An 18,620-nucleotide genomic window follows, 5' to 3' on the forward strand; every position below is an offset into this window, starting at 1 on the left:
TGGTAATGGGAGGACCATCTATGTTAGCTAATAGGCTTTATCAAGAAGAAAAACATATATCTTTATGACAGAAAGTAGTTTTGCAACTTGGAGCAAGGTGCCCACCTAAGTTAGGCTACCATCATCCCATGGAACCTGAGAGGGGCCCTATCTCCCTTGATGTTCACATTTCAAAGAGATGACTCCCAGGTCCTTGAAAAACACATTCTCTGTCATACCACTGACTAAGTGCCAATCTAGTCTTCAAAAGAATTTCTATGCATTTCAAAGAGAGGAGAAGTACTTCCAATTACAACTTTTCTGGAAAAAGAAAGGGAGGAAAATCTCTTATTTTCAACAGAGAGAATCAAGCCTCTTATTTTTAACTATATTTATCTTTACGTGATGTACATATTTTATTTTAGTGTCCAAGAAAATAAAGTAGTTGAAATTTCATTCCACACATATTTCTAGGAATGTCTACTACGGGCAGGCATGTGCTGGGCAAATCCAAAGTCCTTTATTCTTATTCTAAAAATTTAAAAAGCTCTGAAAATTGTAAAGTTGTTATAAGTCTGGTGCAGAGATTCTTTCTGTAGCAAAACAACCTAAAATGACATGAGACTAAGTGTAGTCTTTTATTTATTCCACTTGCTGTGAATAATTTTAACACATTTTACTGAGAATTATTAATGTGCTTGAATACCAGACAAGATCCCAGACTCTGCTCAGTTAGCTTCAGTGACTATTTTAATTTTTGAAGGAAAAAAAGCATTAAAACATGGCACAGTGAAAGGGAGGAGATTAGATTCAATACACATAAATTGCATTTCTAAAGAATTTAATGCCACATTATAGCCAGTTAATGTAGATGTAAGAAGTTAAATAACAAAAGTTCAACTGAGTAAATTTTAAAGATCTAATTGGCTTAATTAATTGATTCATGAATCAGGCAGCATCCTTTTTAGAAAGTAGAGGGCAGCTTCCAGGACTACAGAAAAGGAAAGGTTTCTGAAGGTAGAGAGGGAGTTAAAAAAAAGGAAATTATTAGCAAAGATTCCATTGTTGTAGGCAAGGTGGCCCTCCTAAGGGAAACAGAAGGGAACTATCAGTACATTTCCTCGTGCTGACCAGGAACTTCCCATGTTGGCTAGTTAAAGGTTACATTTCTGGGGGGTTGGAACTGCAGTGAAGTTAGGTATTAAGTCTTGGTTTACTGACTTGGGGCCTTAACCGGATGCCATTTTGAGCCTGGGGTTTTCTTTTTAACAAAATAGGAAGAAAAAGTAGACAGACTGAAGGAAAGGGAAAATGCAAACATGATATATACATACGTGGGCAAGGCTCATATCTGTTTTATTTTTTGTTAAATATCCAGAATTTAGCACAGAGCCTAAAACAAAGTAGACACTTAATAAATATTTGTGTCATGAAAGGTACAGGAGGAAGGACAACTGGGCAAGAACAGAAAATAGAAAAAGACATTCATAGAAAAACCACAAAGGGAAAAGGAACGAGCAGCACATTCCTTAAACTGGCAGGGGGGGAGGGGGGGTGCCACACTCTGAGCCACAGGACAGCTATGAAGAGACAGAAAGGAAGGAGACAGGAGTATCTAAACTATTAGCCTGGTGACAGCTCTATAGAGCAGAGAGAGACTTCAAGGTCTATTATCTTTGATCTTTTGAAATGCTAATTTGCTGATTAAAGACTTTCTGACACTTGTTATTTATACTTAAATTTTCAAGCCACAGCAGCTCACCAGGCAGAAAATTACTCTTTCGGTTGCAGTGACTGAAGAGCGGAGGTGATGGGGTAAGTAAGTCCTGGCACAGTCTGAGGCTGTCCACCTTTTCTTTAGAATGAGTAAAGATACCCCAGCATCTGAGATGTTTGCCTTTGAAAAGAGATGTGACACAGCATGGCAAGAGCATTTTTCTTTCCCCCGTGATTCTTGTGTTTGGTAATGTCATCCACAGGCATTCATTCTCTAAGGAGACCTCTGAATAGTCATTGTTCCGAAGATCCTTAAACCTTCAAATTGTCCCACTGATGATGTCCTGGGTTTTGATTTTTTCCATTGTAAAATGTGGTTGTTTTTGTTAGACCCCAGATTTAATCCAAGCGCTAGGGAAAAGTGAGAACCCAGGTACGGGGATAATGGAGACAAAAGAAACCGTCTGTGAGGAAATGAAGTTATCAGTTAAGGGATGTTAGCACGAAGATATCATTATCACAAGATAATGAGAAAATTTGAACATAAGGTGAAAAACAACTTAATTTTAGCTTTCTGCTCATCTTAGCCAGTAATTCTTAATTTTGGTGGCTTACTAGAATCACCTGAGGAAGCTTTCACATTTTTTTTAAGGTTTTATTTATTTATTTGAGAGAGAGAGCACAAGCGGGGGTGGGGGAAGGGGCAGCCAGAAAAGCTGACTCCCTGCTGAGCAGGGAGCCCCACGCTGACACGGGGCTTGATCCCAGGACCCTGAGAGATCATGACCTGAGCCGAAGGCAGACGCTTAACCCACTGAGCCACCCAGGCACCCCAAAGCTTTTGAACATACTGGTTTCTTGGTTTCACTTCAATCTATTTTGAGCCAATTGCTTCAGACTGGGTCTTGGACATCCATATTAAATGCACACACACACACACACACACACACCCCTCCAGGTGATTTTAATGAAAATCCAGAATTGAGTACCTCTGCCCTAGGTGATCAGCTAGTCTCCTGTCATACTGAACACTGTCTAAATGACCACAGTTCTCTTCTGACTTACACACTTAACTACATGTGTTGTTTTACTTCAAACTTAGATCTTGATTTTTATACCTCCCCAAAATTCAACTTCATTCTTCTTGGGTCTGCTGTCTCCTCCAAGGTACCTTCATCACTGCAAGCAAACATCATCGCCACTGACTCATGCGAAAAACCTCCTGACATCTTGCTGTACCTCACACTACCCCCACATTCCATCATCAAGTCCTGCTGATTTTACTTTTGGGAAATCTGTCTCCTTCCCCAGGTCCCTTTTGTCTTCACAGTGCTTCAGTACCCCTTGTATGCACCTGGGTTGCTAGGATGGTCTTTGGACCAGCTTCTTTTCTTCTGCTCTTCTTTTCCTACAATTCATCCTCCACATAAATTTGGTTAGAACTCACTCTTGCTCAAGAGCTTTCGAGATCTCTCTTAGACTTGATGGTTACCAGGGTCAGAATGGAGGAAATGGGGAAGTATTGGTCAAAGGGTACAAACTTGCAGTTATAACATTAACTTCTGAGGATCCTTGTGCAACATAGTGGTTTGGGCCAATAATACTGTATTATATACTTAAAGGTTGCTACGAGAGCAGACCTGAAATGTTCCCACCATGAAAACAGAATAGTAATTATGTGATAGGATGGAGGTGTTCACTAATGCTCTGGTGGTAATCGTTTTGCAATATATAAATGTATCATGTCAATATGTTACACACTTTAAACCTACACAATGTTCTGTGTCAATTATATCTCAATGAAGCTGGAAAAAAAAGATACCTCTTTTGCTCTAAGAATAAAACCCAAATTGTTTAATTTGGCCCAGTCCACTTTTACAGGCTCATTTCTCAACCTTCTCCCCTAACTCCCCCTGCTTCTGTGTCTTCACTGACCTTTTTCCTTTTTCTATTTCTAGGCCACATTGAATCTGATCTCCTGTGTGGCCTTCATGCAGGATCATTGTTCATTCTGCCAGAACCATCCATCCTCCCATCTTTTCTCCCCCAACCCCATGTCCCTGTTCCCTGCACCACCTCCCTGTCATGCTGGCCTGACTAAATTCCATGCACCCTTTGCTTCTCAAGTTAAATGTTACCTTCATACTAAATTAGGTCCATCTAATAAATGTTCTAACACCTTGTATTCTTCCTTCAAACCATTTCCAATCATTGCAATTAAGTATTCATTTTTGTATTTACATATTTTTCTTTCCCAGTAAAACTTGAGTTCCACAAAGTCACAGACTAGGTCTGTCTCCTTAGTGCTGAGTGCCCACCATGGATCACAGTATGGGTCTCCTAGTCATCGAACACTAGATATTTGTTAAACAAATGATTAAAAGTGGAGCTTCCTCTTTTTTTTTTTTTAAAGATTTTATTTATTTATTTGAGAGAGCGAGAATGAGAGAGAGTACATGAGAGGGGGGAGGGTCAGAGGGAGAAGCGGGCTCCTCGCTGAGCAGGGAGCCCGATGCGGGACCCGATCCTGGGACTCCAGGATCATGACCTGAGCCGAAGGCAGCCACCCAACCAACTGAGCCACCCAGGCGCCCTGGAGCTTCCTCTTTACATGGTATCAGTATCCATGGGATTCTCTTGACTGGAAGATTGATAAATACTCATGATTCCCAGTTTGGCTCTAACAGGGAAGAGCTGAAGATGAGGACATCAAGATTGTAAGAAACTTTAGACATGATCCTAACTGGGTAGGTGTAGCACTGAGGTTTCCTAGTAATCTGTGTACTTTTACCTAGTCTATTTTTGATAGATTATCTTCCTTTAAAAAGCATGTGCTTGGGGGGCGCCTGGGTGGCTCAGTTGGTTAAGCAACTGCCTTAGGCTCAGGTCATGATCCTGGAGTCCCGGGATCGAGTCCCGCATCGGGCTCCCTGCTCAGCAGGGGGTCTGCTTCTCTCTCTGCCCTCTTCCCTCTCGTGCTCTCTGTCTCTCATTCTCTCTCTCTCAAATAAATAAATAAAAAATCTTTAAAAAAAAAAAAAAGCATGTGCTTGTTTGCCCAGAAGGTCTTGGTGGATTACTGTTGAGTGTTATTCTAAAGCAGAGATCTGTCACACAAGATGTGATGTAGCTCATAGAACATGAGCTGCAGGGGAGGTGGGACAGTTAAGAATACCACTGGAGTCATCCGCTGACACCAGGGAGCAGGAGATTTCCAATCACTAACATCCTTCAGTGATTCCATCTCCTGGTCCAGCAACACCAACACGTCTCTTCTTGAGGAGCTATACAATCTAGAATCATCCTTACCTTCTACCACATGGACATTTCTAAAGTTCCTCCAGTATTATATTAGCTATTTAACTAGAGTTTCTATTCAGTAAGGATAGTCTAGTCATTTCTGTTTCACAGGCTACTCACAGAAATATAAAATGCTTCTGCCACTTTTATTCTGGCCCAAAGATATTAAAACAATCAAAGAGGAATCTATTCTTTTTTTGGCAATCATCCAATAATCTAATCACCAATGAAAAAACACTGTAGTTTTTTTATGGCAAACAGTAAGTGTAAAAAAAGGGGGGGTAAGCATGTAGTACCCAGAATTATGTAGGAAGATAGCATGGGCATAATTTCTAACCAATCCAGTTTCAGCCACTTGGCACGGGCACCATTAACTAGGCTCTAGAACTCACCAAGGAAACTTCTGGGACTTCTAAAATCATAACCCAGCAGAAGAATGCATAGCCTTCATCCTTCCAGGCATCTGATATCATGAGCTCAGTCATCTGCATGAGGAGCTGTACATTTCAATATATTGAGCACCTCCAGACAGCAAATAATGCACAGGAAGCAATCTTGGGGCAGTCAACCAATAGTCATCCGCAGCTTGGAAACCTATTTTCTAATCTCAGGGGAGCCATGGAGAATGAGACACATCATGAAACACCTGTAGACACCAAGGCCAACAGCCGTCCAGGCCTCCATGAGCAATCTGGGTCTCTCTGCTCTACTTTCTGGGTTATCCCTACTGATACACAGGTAAAAGTACAAAGGTGTACAGGTATAAAGAAAAAGAAAACATTATATATTTTTAAATTTATTGAGCATAGGGCGCCTGGGTGGCTCAGTTGGTTAAGCGACTGCCTTCGGCTCAGGTCATGATCCTGGAGTCCTGGGATCGAGTCCCACGTCGGGCTCCCTGCTCACCAGGGAGTCTGCTTCTCTCTCTGACCCTCCCCCCTCTCATGCTCTCTATCTCATTCTCTCTCTCAAATAAATAAATAAAATCTAAAAAAAAATAATAATAATAAATTTATTGAGCATAGGCCAAAGATTTATTTCCCCCCTTTTTTTAACCATTCTTTTAACTATTATCAGTGTGTACATAATAATGACCCATTATTATAACATAAATCTCTTTATCCATTATTCAAAGATCTTGTTGCTATTATTAACAACTAATATGTAGTCAGTGCTTACTCTGTGCCTGACAATGTGCTAGGCATATTATATGCATTTTCTCATCTAATTGTGACTACAAGTTTGTAACAGGCTAAGTAATTTGCATAACTTTGTATATGAGATATTGTACTAGGAGATAACTTTCCTCTCATTCAGTTGCGACCCTGTGAGAAGTTAATAGACTTTTGTAATAGTGACTATAATAACATTAATAAAGGGAGGCTTGGGGGAACATTTGTGGGAAAGCAAAGTCAAGTCAAAGAAAATAAAGTCAGATTTCCATGACTTGTTTTCTGTAAAAATTTGGATAACTTAGCTTTCCTAAGCTGGTTCATCAGCTGTAAAGTCAGATTAATAATAGCTGCTTTGATATTAAAAGAGAACATCATTATTTGGCCTTAGGAAATTAAGTATAATTACCGAAATTAAAATTCTATTTCCTAGTCACATTTATAGAAACCTTATTTGATTACTATAGGTTTTAATTTAGCAAATGTTTAAATTAGCTCTGGGTGACAGCATTCCCAATATTGAAGAATTTTGGAAAATGGTATGATACTGCGTATTTCATAGTATTTGTTATATTCATCTGTTTCTAAAAGCAATTTCTGACCAATTTTAGGATGCTTGAAAAGTTGACATTTCATAATTCTATCCAATACCTTAAAGGACTTTTTTAGGTAAACTTGGTTCCAGAGAGCCAACAGAGCTGCTGGTGCTTCATCCTCAGAGTTAAGTGTGGATTCCCTAATAGTATTAGTTGGGGTCTTAGTCAGCTCAGGCTTCTGTGACAAACTCCCATGGACTGGGTGGCTGACGTAACAGACACTGATTTCTTACATATCTGAGGAAGTCCACGATTGGGGTGCTAGCATGGTTGGGTTCTGATGAGAGCGCTCTTCTCGGCTTGCAAATGGCCACTTTGTCACTGTGTCTTCACAGGGCAGAGAGAGAGACTGCAAGCTCTCTGATGTCTCTGTTTCTAAGAACACTAATCCAATTATAGGGTCCCCACCCTCATGATCTCATCTAAACCTAATTACCTCCCAAAGGCCCCACTTCTAAATATCATCACACTGGGAGTTAGGACTTCAACAGTATGAATTTTGAGGGACACAAGCATTCAGTCTATAATATTTGGCTAGGGCTGCCATGACAAAGTGCCACAAACTGGGCAACTTCAACAGTAGAAATTTATTGTCTTCCAGGTGTAGAGGCGGAGAGTCTGAAATCAATGTCATAGGGCTGGTTCCTGCTCAGAGTCATGCAGGATAACCTATTCCATGCCTCTCTCTCAGCTGCTGGTAGTTTGTGGGCAGCCTCTGGCATTCTTTGGCTTCTGCTAGATCTTGTTCTCCCTCTCCAAATTTCCCCCATGCCGTAAGGACACCAGTCATTGGACTAGGAGCCTACCCTGCTCCAGAATGACCTCATCCTAACTAATTACATCTGCAGTGATCCTATTTCTGGAGAAGGTCACATTCTAAGGTATTAGGGGTTAGGACACCAACATTTGAATAGGGAGCACAGTTCAATCCCTAACACTTAGTTACCTTTAATATCTATAACACTTAGATAAGGTAATGAAACATCATTTAGGTCCCAGGTATTCATAGGCTATATTATTTTTTCACATTACCATAAAATATTATTTAATATATGATGTGGTCTATGTTTTCTCCCTTCATATCTTCTCTTTTGTGAGAAGTACAGGCAATTGAAAGAAAATTCTGAGCTTTGTGAACGAAAGGCAACACTCATTTACAAAAAGAAATTGAATCCAAAGTGTCATCTGAGAACACTTTGCCAAATCAAATTAGTAATTTGCTGAGTTTCCTGGTATGGTACCTCCAGTGTTTAAAAGTGATTTCTAAATTAGCTATTAAAAAGCATTTAATTTTGCATAAAGCAGCTTTCACTACAGAGCCTTAATTAAAAGTCACTATTCAATTATTTATATACCACTCGGTATTCAAATGATTTAGAAGGAACTAGCAAGTCACATTTTACAGATTTGGGCCCACTGACACACAACAACCCATGGCAAATTCAGAATACTATCATGACTTGCCTTCTTTGTGTTTGTCTTTATTAGCCTTTAGACAAAGCTGTCAGCTAATGCATTCTCTAATGAGATCAAAGCCAAGAAGATGGGGGATGTATTCTGAATACTCAAAAGTCTAGAGCAATTTGGATCTCAAAAGTTTTACCAGCTTGCAGGAGAACAATAACGTTGATAATACAAACAAAATTTTTTTTGAGTAGGCTCCATGCCCAACATGGGGCTCTAACTCAAGACCCCAAGACCAAGAGTTGCATCTTCTACCAACTGAGCTGGCTAGGTGCTCCAATACAAACACATTTTGAAGAGCGAAGTAATCATCACACTGATGAAAAGAAGAAGGCTCTGTTAGCTAATGCAACAAGGCATCTGCAGCTCTTTGGTGACCAGGGAGGCTCTGGGGCCATTGGAGGCCCCAGTCTGGGGGCTTCCAGCCCTGGTCAGTTGCCTTAGGGGCTCCTTAAGGGAGGAGAGTTTAAGCACATGCCATGGTCTCCCAAAACACTAAACAAAATGAATGACATGGGTACTCACCGCTCCTCTCTGATACCTTGATGATGTCTGAGAGGTGTTCTGCCACCTGGACGTCTACTGCAGGGGAGAGCTACCGAGGGTGATGCCGCCCACCATGGACAAGCAGCTCAGGCAGGAGCCATAGATATTATATTCCAGGTAGAACCAAGTCAAGTAGTTCCAGGTGTGGCTGTTTGGGACTGAGAAGCACGGAGATGCAGAGGGGGCTCTCACCAGCTACAGCTTCACATGGTAAGCCTGATTATCTCTTTTTATATACACAGTATCCTGAAAGTCTTAGTTCAGTTTTAAGTTTTACTACCTTCAGTAGTACAGATATTACAAACTTATAAAATGAGTATCATTTGGAAGACTAACTTCTCTACACTTACTTAGTTTTGAAATATTTGGAAAATTAATGGTTAATTTTTTTTAGTGGCAGACACTGACTAAAACAAAAGATTAAATTAAAAATATATTATTGGGGGGGCACCTGGTGGCTCAGTGGGTTAAGCATCTGTCTTCAGCTGGTCGTGATCCTGGGGTCCTGGGATCGAGCCCCGCATCGGGCTCCCTGCTCTCTCCTCTCCCTCTGCCCCTCCCCTGCTGGTGCTCTCTCTCACTCTCTCTCAAATAAGTAAATAATATATATATATATATATATATATATTATTTGGCCCAGACACATATGTAAAGATGCTCAACATCATTAATCATTAGGAAGATGCAAATCAGAACCACAATGGTATGACCCCTCACACCTGTTAGGATGGCTAGTATAAAAACAACCACAGCAAAGAAAAACAAAAAATAGCATGCGTTGACAAGGATGCGGAGAAATTAGAACCCTTGTGCGCTGCTGGTGGAAATGCAAAATGATGCCGCCGCTGTGCAAAGCGGAATGGCAGCTCCTCAAAAAAACTGAAGACGGAATCACACTTCTGGATATGGATCCAAAAGAATTGAAAGCTGGGTCTGGAGGAGATGCTTGCACAGCTACGCTCATGGCAGCACTATTCACGATGGCCAGGCGCAGCAACCCAAACGTCCGTCAGTGAAGGAAGGGACAAACAAAATGTGGAACACATATACAGGGGAATACTGTTCCGCCTTAAAAAGGAAGGAAGTTTTGGGCGCCTGGGTGGCTCGGTCGTTAAGTTAAGCGTCTGCCTTCGGCTCAGGTCATGATCCCAGGGTCCTGGGATCGAGCCCTGCATCGGGCTCCCTGCTCAGAGGGAAGCCTGCTTCTCCCACTCCCACTCCCCCTGCTGTGTTCCCTCTCTCACTGTCTCTCTCTGTCAAATAAATACATAAAATCTTAAAAAAAAAAAAAAAAAAAGAAGGAAGTTTTGACTCATGCTACAATGTGGATGAACTTCCAGGACATGATGTTAAGTGAAATAAGCCAGTCACAAAAAGACAAATACCATATGATCCCGCTACTCTGACGTATCTACAGTGGTCAAATTCATAGAAATAGAAAATGGAAGGGTGATTGCCAGGGGCTGGGGCAAGGGAGAAATGGGGAGTTGTTGTCTATTGGATACAGCGTCTGGGTTTTGCAAGATGTAAGAGTTCTGATGATCGGTTGCGCAACAACGTAAATATATTTAATACGACTTAACTGTACATTGACAAACACTGAAGAAGGTACATGTTATGTTATGAGCTTTTTACCACAACAAAAAATGTATCATTCAAACTTTCTCGGTGATGCATGAAAGTGTAATAAATGTGAATGATTCCATTTTCAAATGATTTTTTGTTTTTAAGATTTTGAAGCATTCATACTTCTCAGATGATCAAAATGTAAAATGTCACTGACTTTTGAGCTAACCTATGTTTTTGAGCTTCCCTGATTTTGTTTTTTGGCTGAGGGTGTGCACTAGTAAGTAGGTTTAGGTGAGCTGAAATGCCGCTGCTCTAAAATCCATGTGGTAAATAAAAGCTTCAGTGTGATTTTGAAATACTCGATATTTTAGAAGTTTGTGTGGATTTGAAATGCACTTGCATTATCCCAGAAATTTCAAAATTACATTTGGCAATACTTCCCAGTAGAGTCTAAAATAAAATTTGAAGTGTATATTTTAGGATAGTTGTAAGAATAGCTTAATTTTTTCTCACTTTGAATTATGAAAAATTTCAAATATCTAAAAAAGGAAAAGACACGCTGGGACAACTGGATATCCATATTTAAGATTCACTTGCACACTATTGAAGTTGTTGATGGGTCAGAAGCTCACAAAAATACTGTGCTACTGAGGAATAAAGAATGTTATGTTTTGAAGACAACTCTTTTTAAAATCAACAAAAGTATTTACTTGCAAAACCAAATTTTACCAATAAGAAGGCTATGGGACACTCTCCTCATTTAAATGACTAAACTTATTTTTCTATTGGCTGAGTTGCTTCTAAAAGGATCAGTTAAGTTACAGTAATCATGAGGGCTGGTGAGTCAATTCAACCTCCGAAAACAAACATTGTTTACAACTTCAAGTGAACAAACACAATTCCCCAAAACACATATTTTCACAAACACTGCTTTCCATAAAACAAAATAGTTCTAAGGTCAACAGTGCTTAGAGCATATTTAATAAAACAATATTAAATATAAATACAAAAAAAATAAAAATCTGAAATGTTAGGGGAAGTTCCCTTCTTTTAGTAAACAGACTAAGATACTTTAGGATAATAAGGAATAGGCTGAATGTTGATTTAACTTACTTTTTATGGCAAATAAGGGCTAAGTATTCTTTATCTTTCTTCCTTATTTCTCTAAACATATAGTAATGACTGACCTGGTGCTTTGAGTTCTTGGAGTTAATTTGTTTCAGTACTGTTCCATTATTCGTCCTCAGGTTTCACTTTCGGAATCATTATCTACAGTAGCTTTTTTCCCTTTAACTTAATCAAGGCTGAATTAAAGTACCCTGGGCTAATCATTTCTTTTTCCTCTTATAACAGTTCATTGTGAGTGAGCATTATAACCAAGCTTCTTTATATCCTATTGGCATTTTGACCATTGCTGTATGTTGAATAATGCTACCCATCCCGCACCCCCACCCCCCAAAGATACCATGTCCTAAACTCCAGAACCTGTGAATATGTTTCTTAATGGGGCCAAGGAGCTTTGCAGATGTGATTAAAGTAAGGATTTTGAGATGGGAGAGCGTCCTGGATTATCCTGGTGTAAGGGAGTCACCAGAGTCCTGTAAGAGGGAGAGCAGGATGCACACAACAGAGGCTATGTTGCTGGCTTTGAAGAGGGAGGAAGGGACCACAAGCCAGGGAAGACAGGCAGCTTCTAGAAGCTGATAAAAGCAAGGACCTGGACTCTTCTCTAGAGCCCACACAAAGAGCACAGTTCTACTCCCTCCGTCTGTGGTGATTTGTTACAGCGCCAGGAGGAAATTAATACAAGAATGGTCTGCAGGCAGCTTTCATTCTTCTCCTTTGTGGGATCCCCACATGTTGCCTGTGGTGTTGCTTTTAGGTGTGTTTGTGAGGCCAGTGCTGCTCACAAGTGCCTCTTGTTAGTGGCCTAAAACGTGGTTGAAACGTGAGGGCAATGGTGCCACGTAAGCTGCCTTCTAATAAATAGCTGGGTTTCTCCCACGTGTGATGACCTCGGATACAGATTAGAAAGCTGTTCACTATAATAAAAACACTAACAAATTAATTTGAAATAAGACAGACATTCTAGAGGACAATTCAAGGAAATGGCAATACCTAAACCCAATTAGTGACTCTAATCAGTAAGTTTCAACTGCTCTTCATCACCGCTTAATGTCATTTGAGTTTCCCGTAAATTTGAGTAGAATATACTCATCTTGAACCTTTATTGTTTCGAGATAAGTCTGGATCAGACCAAATTGATATGAAAAATGTTTCCCGACTGCAATACTTTTATTCTCCTTAATTAAATATCGATCTTTGATATAATTAAATATTTCTCTTTGATTATCCTCTTTCCTATTTGGTTCAGAGCCCAGATTGTCTATGGCTTACTTCTGCTTCCACGTAGAATTAAGACTATTATTCTGTTTCCTTTTATTCTTCTGGGCTGGATTCTGTGATTGCTTTTTCATCTCATCCCTCATTTGCCTTCCAAGATAATAACCTCAGAGCCGGGGTGTGTGTGCGTGTGTGCGTATGTATATGTGTGTGTGTGTGTCCTTGTCCTCCAGTTTTTTTCTGCTGAAATCCTGCTGAAAGATGGCCTGTAAGAGAAGAGATTTTTAATAAGGCAAGGCATGAAGTTATATTTAGTTCATTCTGGGTTTTACTATTCTAGATGCTAACACCACCTCCAAACATCCCCATCAAGTTTCGAAAATCAGATCTTTAGCACTATGTGTTTTAATTTAAATTTTTTTTCAGTGTGAATAAGGTCAAGAGAAAAAGAATCCAATTTATTCCAAGCAGACACTAGTACGTACAGCTTTGGTATAGTGGTGAGCAGAGCGGCCTTCCAAAACGGACACAAATAGGCTGTATTCCTTAGTTCACTATTGGTTTGAACAACTCAAGTTTATCACCTGAGTTTTTAAAGTAAAAAATGTACCGTGAGTTACCTAACCTACTCCATATTTCTTAGAAAATGGGCTATGGCTTTTTTTTTTTTTTTTTTTTTTGAAACAGTGCCTGTCGTGTTCTGAGGCCAACTCCTAACTGAGATGGACGGAAATCAGTGGATCACTAGAACAGGGGCTTCATTCCCTCAGCCCTGATTCTTCCTTTGCCCATCCCTTCAGTTCTCTCTACCCTGAGATCCCTTTGCTTTTCATTTTTCCCTTGTGAGACTATGTCAGAAGGAGGGAAGACTAGCACCCAGGACAAAAATATGTTGCGAATGGGGGCGATGACAATGCACACACATTTCATATGGGAGTTAGCCCGCCCAGCTGTAACTCTGCCAGGAGTTAACTTGCTACCTCTATTTGGCTGTTTTTGAATCTGCATATTCTTGCATGAGTTCTATGTACTTTTCCTGAATGTACACATTTCTAACATATTTTGTAGTCCAACCTTAGAAGCATCTACTGTATTCATTCAGTTATTTGCAAATCTTTCACTACTAGAATCGTTCTTTATTTTCAGCATGATTTCAAGAACCGGAATATTTTCCCCACATCTAAAACAATGCACACATCGTAAAAACCTCTGGGGAATTAATTTGTTTACTTGAAACTTTGTTGGTCATTGTCTATGGAAAATATTTTTTCTTTCAAACACAAGGCCAAGAAACAAACAAATCTTTGGACTCTATCTAAAGCAACTTCAGGAATTAACATTTGACTTAACTATTTTTAACCACAGGATGGTGGAGGAACGGGTCAGTGGCTTTTATGAATTCTATTGAGCATTTAAAAAAATTGTGGTTTGTGGCATTATTGAGTCTTTAAATCTTTCTATTATAACATTCTTTTGTGGTGTTCTGAGGGCATAGGGATGGGGCTCAGAGGGGTCAGAAAGAAGTTCTGGAGAATCTCCAAGTCTCAGGTCTTATGCTTGAAATTATGGAATCATACACACTTAGAAAGATAGGTACTTTTAGAGTTCATCATATCTAACCATCTGATTTTGCAAAAGAAGTAACTCAAGTCAAGAGAAGATAAGAGTGAAGAACAGACAGCACATGGTCTCTTTTTTTTTTTTAATTAAAAAAATTTGGAGGGGGAGACCACAGTCTCTTAAATTACATATGATGCACCTGTCCCCAAAATGATGTTACTTCAGACTTTGAACATAAACAAACATAGTCCTCCAAAGCTATTATAAGAATAAATGAATGATATAGATCAATTGACCAATCTATCTATCAATCATCTATCTCCTAGTGGTTTTATTCTTCTGGTAGAATTCTGACCAACACAGATTTTGGTATCCTTATATCTTGATGTCACATTACAATAAAAACAATTGAGTCATTGAATAAGTTCTGTAATGTAATGAAACCCACAGTCTATTTTTAAAGTTATCATCAGTCTATTTTTAGAGTAGATCAGTCTATTTTTAAAGTTACCAGTTTTCCTGGTAAAACTACCAGGAAATAAGGCATTATTTATAATTTTGTGTTTTTCCTATCAACTAGAACATAACAAGGTATAATAGCTTTTAAAGGTGCCTATCAGGATATAAAACAATCAGAGGCCTGATAACTGCCCCCATCTCCCATGGTGTGATACTGATGCTCATTCACTCTGTGATATTAACTCTGTTATATCAGTTATGACCTCAAGGAATTCTCTCTTCTCCACAGTAGCATAAATTCCCAGGCCCTGATTCTCTCTCTTTTTTTTTTTTTTTTTTATAGAGTGAGCATAACTGCCTTCCTGGTTAAGTTTTAATAGAGATTTCTGTCCTATGGAACTTAAAAATGATTTTTATAAAACATCTGCTTTTCGGGGCACCTGGGTGGCTCAGTCGGTTAAGCGACTGCCTTCGGCTCAGGTCATGATCCTGGAGTCCCGGGATCGAGTCCCGCATCCGGCTCCCTGCTCGGCAGGGAGTCTGCTTCTCCCTCTGACCCTCCTCCCTCTCATGCTCTCTGTCTCTCATTGTCTCTCTCGCAAATAAATAAATAAAATCTTAAAAAAAAAAAAAAAAAAAAAAAAAAACATCTGCTTTTCTTGCTTCTGCTAAGTAACTAATGCCCAATGGAGATGATATTTCAAGTAAAAAAGCGTTTCTAGAACCAGAGCCTTCTCCTTGGAGCTGTGAGCAATCAAGTGAACGTAAGTTAACTGACTTTCATGCATATCTCTGAGTAGGATCTAGGCATGGAATAGAATGTGAATTATTGTTTAAGTTTAGTAAAGTCAGATGCCAAGTTCATAGCAGACATAGGCTCTTCCTTGTTATCTCTTAGGTCTCTTGTGACTTTTGGGGTTAGCTGAACCCCACTTTAAGCCATTAACAATAACATGATAAATTGTTTCTCATATTAGTGCTCCAGATGTGGAAGCTACAGGTTTTTTTTTTTTCTCCAGGTTTTTTAATGAGACAAATATAACAGAGTCAAAAAAAGTTTACATGTAGTAAATATATACATGAACAAGGATAGGTGTGGGTATTGTTATGCATAGAGCTGTAAGCTGGAATGGTGGGCTGTTCAATAGGATTCCTAAAAGAATTCATTGTTAAAATTCCTGCTTCTGGTAACAGCCAAGTAGTGTCTATAAGACCAAACTCCCTATAGGTAACAACTCCAAACTCCAAACAAAGTAAGAAAAACAATTATTTGAAGGTACTAGAGAATGACCAAAAAATCAGGCAGATACGGTAGGGGGCAAACAATGGGAGGAGTTGACACTTAGAGGAAGACAAGAGCACTGGGTGTCTCCTCCATCCTTTTAAAAAAGTGTATGTGTGTGTGTGTGTTTGTGTGTGTGTGTGTAAAAGCTTTGAGCTTGGGGACAGTTCCAAAACATTGATTTGAATCTCCCCCCACCTCTCATCAAAAAAAATGGAGGCCAGATTGCAGTGAAACAAGCTCTTTAACCGAAATGGTACATAAATGGATAGGTATACAACAAGTTTTTTTTAATTAAAAAAATACGCAAAACTGTTAAAAGAAAAGGTAATAATACTTCTGGAGTGTTTACTGTTTGTAGACACAGTATATATGACAACTATTACAAGAAAGGATGCGAGAGAGGGTAAATAGACCTGTACAGTTATAAGGTACTTATATTTTAAGTAAAGTATTACAATATTAACTCTAAATAGACTGAAAATTTGTGTTTGTTCATTGTAATCCCCAGGGCAACCACTAAAAAGATAATATGAAGAGGTATAGCTAGAAGGCAACAAATTAAAATGGAATTCTAAAAAAAATCAATTAATTATAGAAGTAGGTAGGAAAGAAGGACAGAGGAGTAAAAACCAGAGGGCAGAAATAGGGAAAAAACTGTAAAATTGTACACTTAAATCTAAATATATCAGTAATGGACCAAATATGCCATTTAAAAAGGCACAGATTATCAGGATGGATTTTTTTTTTTTTTAAAGCAAGACTCAGTTTTATGCCACGCACAAGAGTCAACCTTTAAATACAAAGATCCAGATAGCATGGATGAAAAAAGATATGCCATACAAACAGTATCCTTAAAAAGGGTGGAGAGTCTATGCTATCAGATAAAGTGGACTTCAAGATAAGGATTGTTACTAGAGATAAAGAGGGACATTTCATAATGAAAATTGGCCAATTCACGAGAAAGACATAACAATCATAAATGTGTATGCATCTAATAACAGAGCTTCTAGGTATGTGAAGCAAAATTGGTCAAATTAAACAGAGCCATGGACAATTTACAATCAGGGTTGATTTTAATACCCTTTTCTCAGCAATTAATAGAATTACTGGACAAAGAAATCATTGAAGACAGAATCTCTGAACAACTCCATCGACCACCATGACCTCATATATATTTATAGAACATTCCATCCAACAACTGCAGATTAAATATGATTTCCAAGTGCACATGGTACATTCACCAAGACAGACCTCGTGCTAGGCTATAAAACAAGTCTCAATAAATGTATAAGCTCTGAAATCATAGTGTGTATGTTCTCTGACCACAATGAAATTACGGTAGAAAGCAACAACATGTTAAAAAAACAAGTATCTGGAAATTTTTAAAAATTATTTATTTTTAAAGATTTTATTTTTAAGCAATCTCTATACCCAACTTGGGGCTTGAACTCATAACCCTGAGATCAAGACTCACATGCTCCGAGGCAGCCAGGTGCCCCAGTATCTGGAAATTTTAAAATGCACTTGTAAATAGTCCCTGGGCCATTGCCATTGTTCATAATATTTCAGAAGCCACTGAGTATTCACATGCTATGATGTGAAACAGGTTTTGATGTGAACAAAAGACTAGAGGCCATATGGGCAAAGTAAACAAACCGCTTCTCTAAGCTCCATGGAAAACTTTAAGGTTTGGCCAAAAAGAAGATCAATGATCAGCCAGTTCATCTGTTATTTTATCCCCAGCAGTAATGCGGCATCAGAACTTCACAATTTTTTTTTTTTAAGATTTATTTATTTTAGAGAGAGAAGGGGGAGTGAATAAGCAAGCAGGGGGAGGGGCAAAGGAAGTGGGGGAGAGAGAATCCTCAAGCAGACTTCCCGGTGAGCGTGGAACCCAATGTAGGAACTGATTCCAGGAGCCTGAGATGATGACCAGAGCTGAAACCAAGGGTTGGATGACCAACCGACTGAGCCACCAGGGCACCCCTTACCAATCTTTTGTTACAAGCTACTTTACCTAAATGTAATTCTCCTATCTATGCATGTACACATGGAATTCATCTTTCACTACTCTGTTGCCCTTATGTTCCTCTCCATTATCCAGAAGTCTAGTTTGAGATATGTTTGGGAATACTTATCTTCTAGATTCCATTGCATTTGGAAAAGCTGCTGCTTTTTACTGCAAAACCTGTGCTTGGTGATGAGCATACTGGAAAGAAGAAAAAATGAAATATATTTTCATTTCATTGCTCAATAAGAAGATAAAAAGAAAAAAATCAGTGTTCAGAAGAACTATTACTTTTCAGAAGTCATTCCCACGCACTTGGAAATGAGTTCATATCAGCTGCCAGGTACTTCCATGGCTTGATCTAGATCATATAGCTACAGGGCACTGACATCTTCTATCCTCTCTATAGCACTGAAGGATGCCAGGTCATCTTGCCTCCAGAGATATTTTTCAGTCTCTGATCAGCCTCCAAAAAAGTGATGTTTTTCACCTCACTAATCTCTTATTTGTGCCAATGCCTGGTCCCGCCTCTGTTCTAATTGTCCTCCTACCCTATGTCTTTAGGAATGTGTGCCAAGGTGGTCTTCCACTTGAAGTTTAGGTCCAGCCAGTGGCTCTTAAAA

This window comes from Mirounga angustirostris, unplaced genomic scaffold, assembly GCF_029215605.1.
Source record: "Mirounga angustirostris isolate CCGP_5_RB_7025 unplaced genomic scaffold, mMirAng1.0.hap1 SCAF_12, whole genome shotgun sequence".
NCBI classification, from domain to species: Eukaryota; Metazoa; Chordata; class Mammalia; order Carnivora; family Phocidae; genus Mirounga; species Mirounga angustirostris.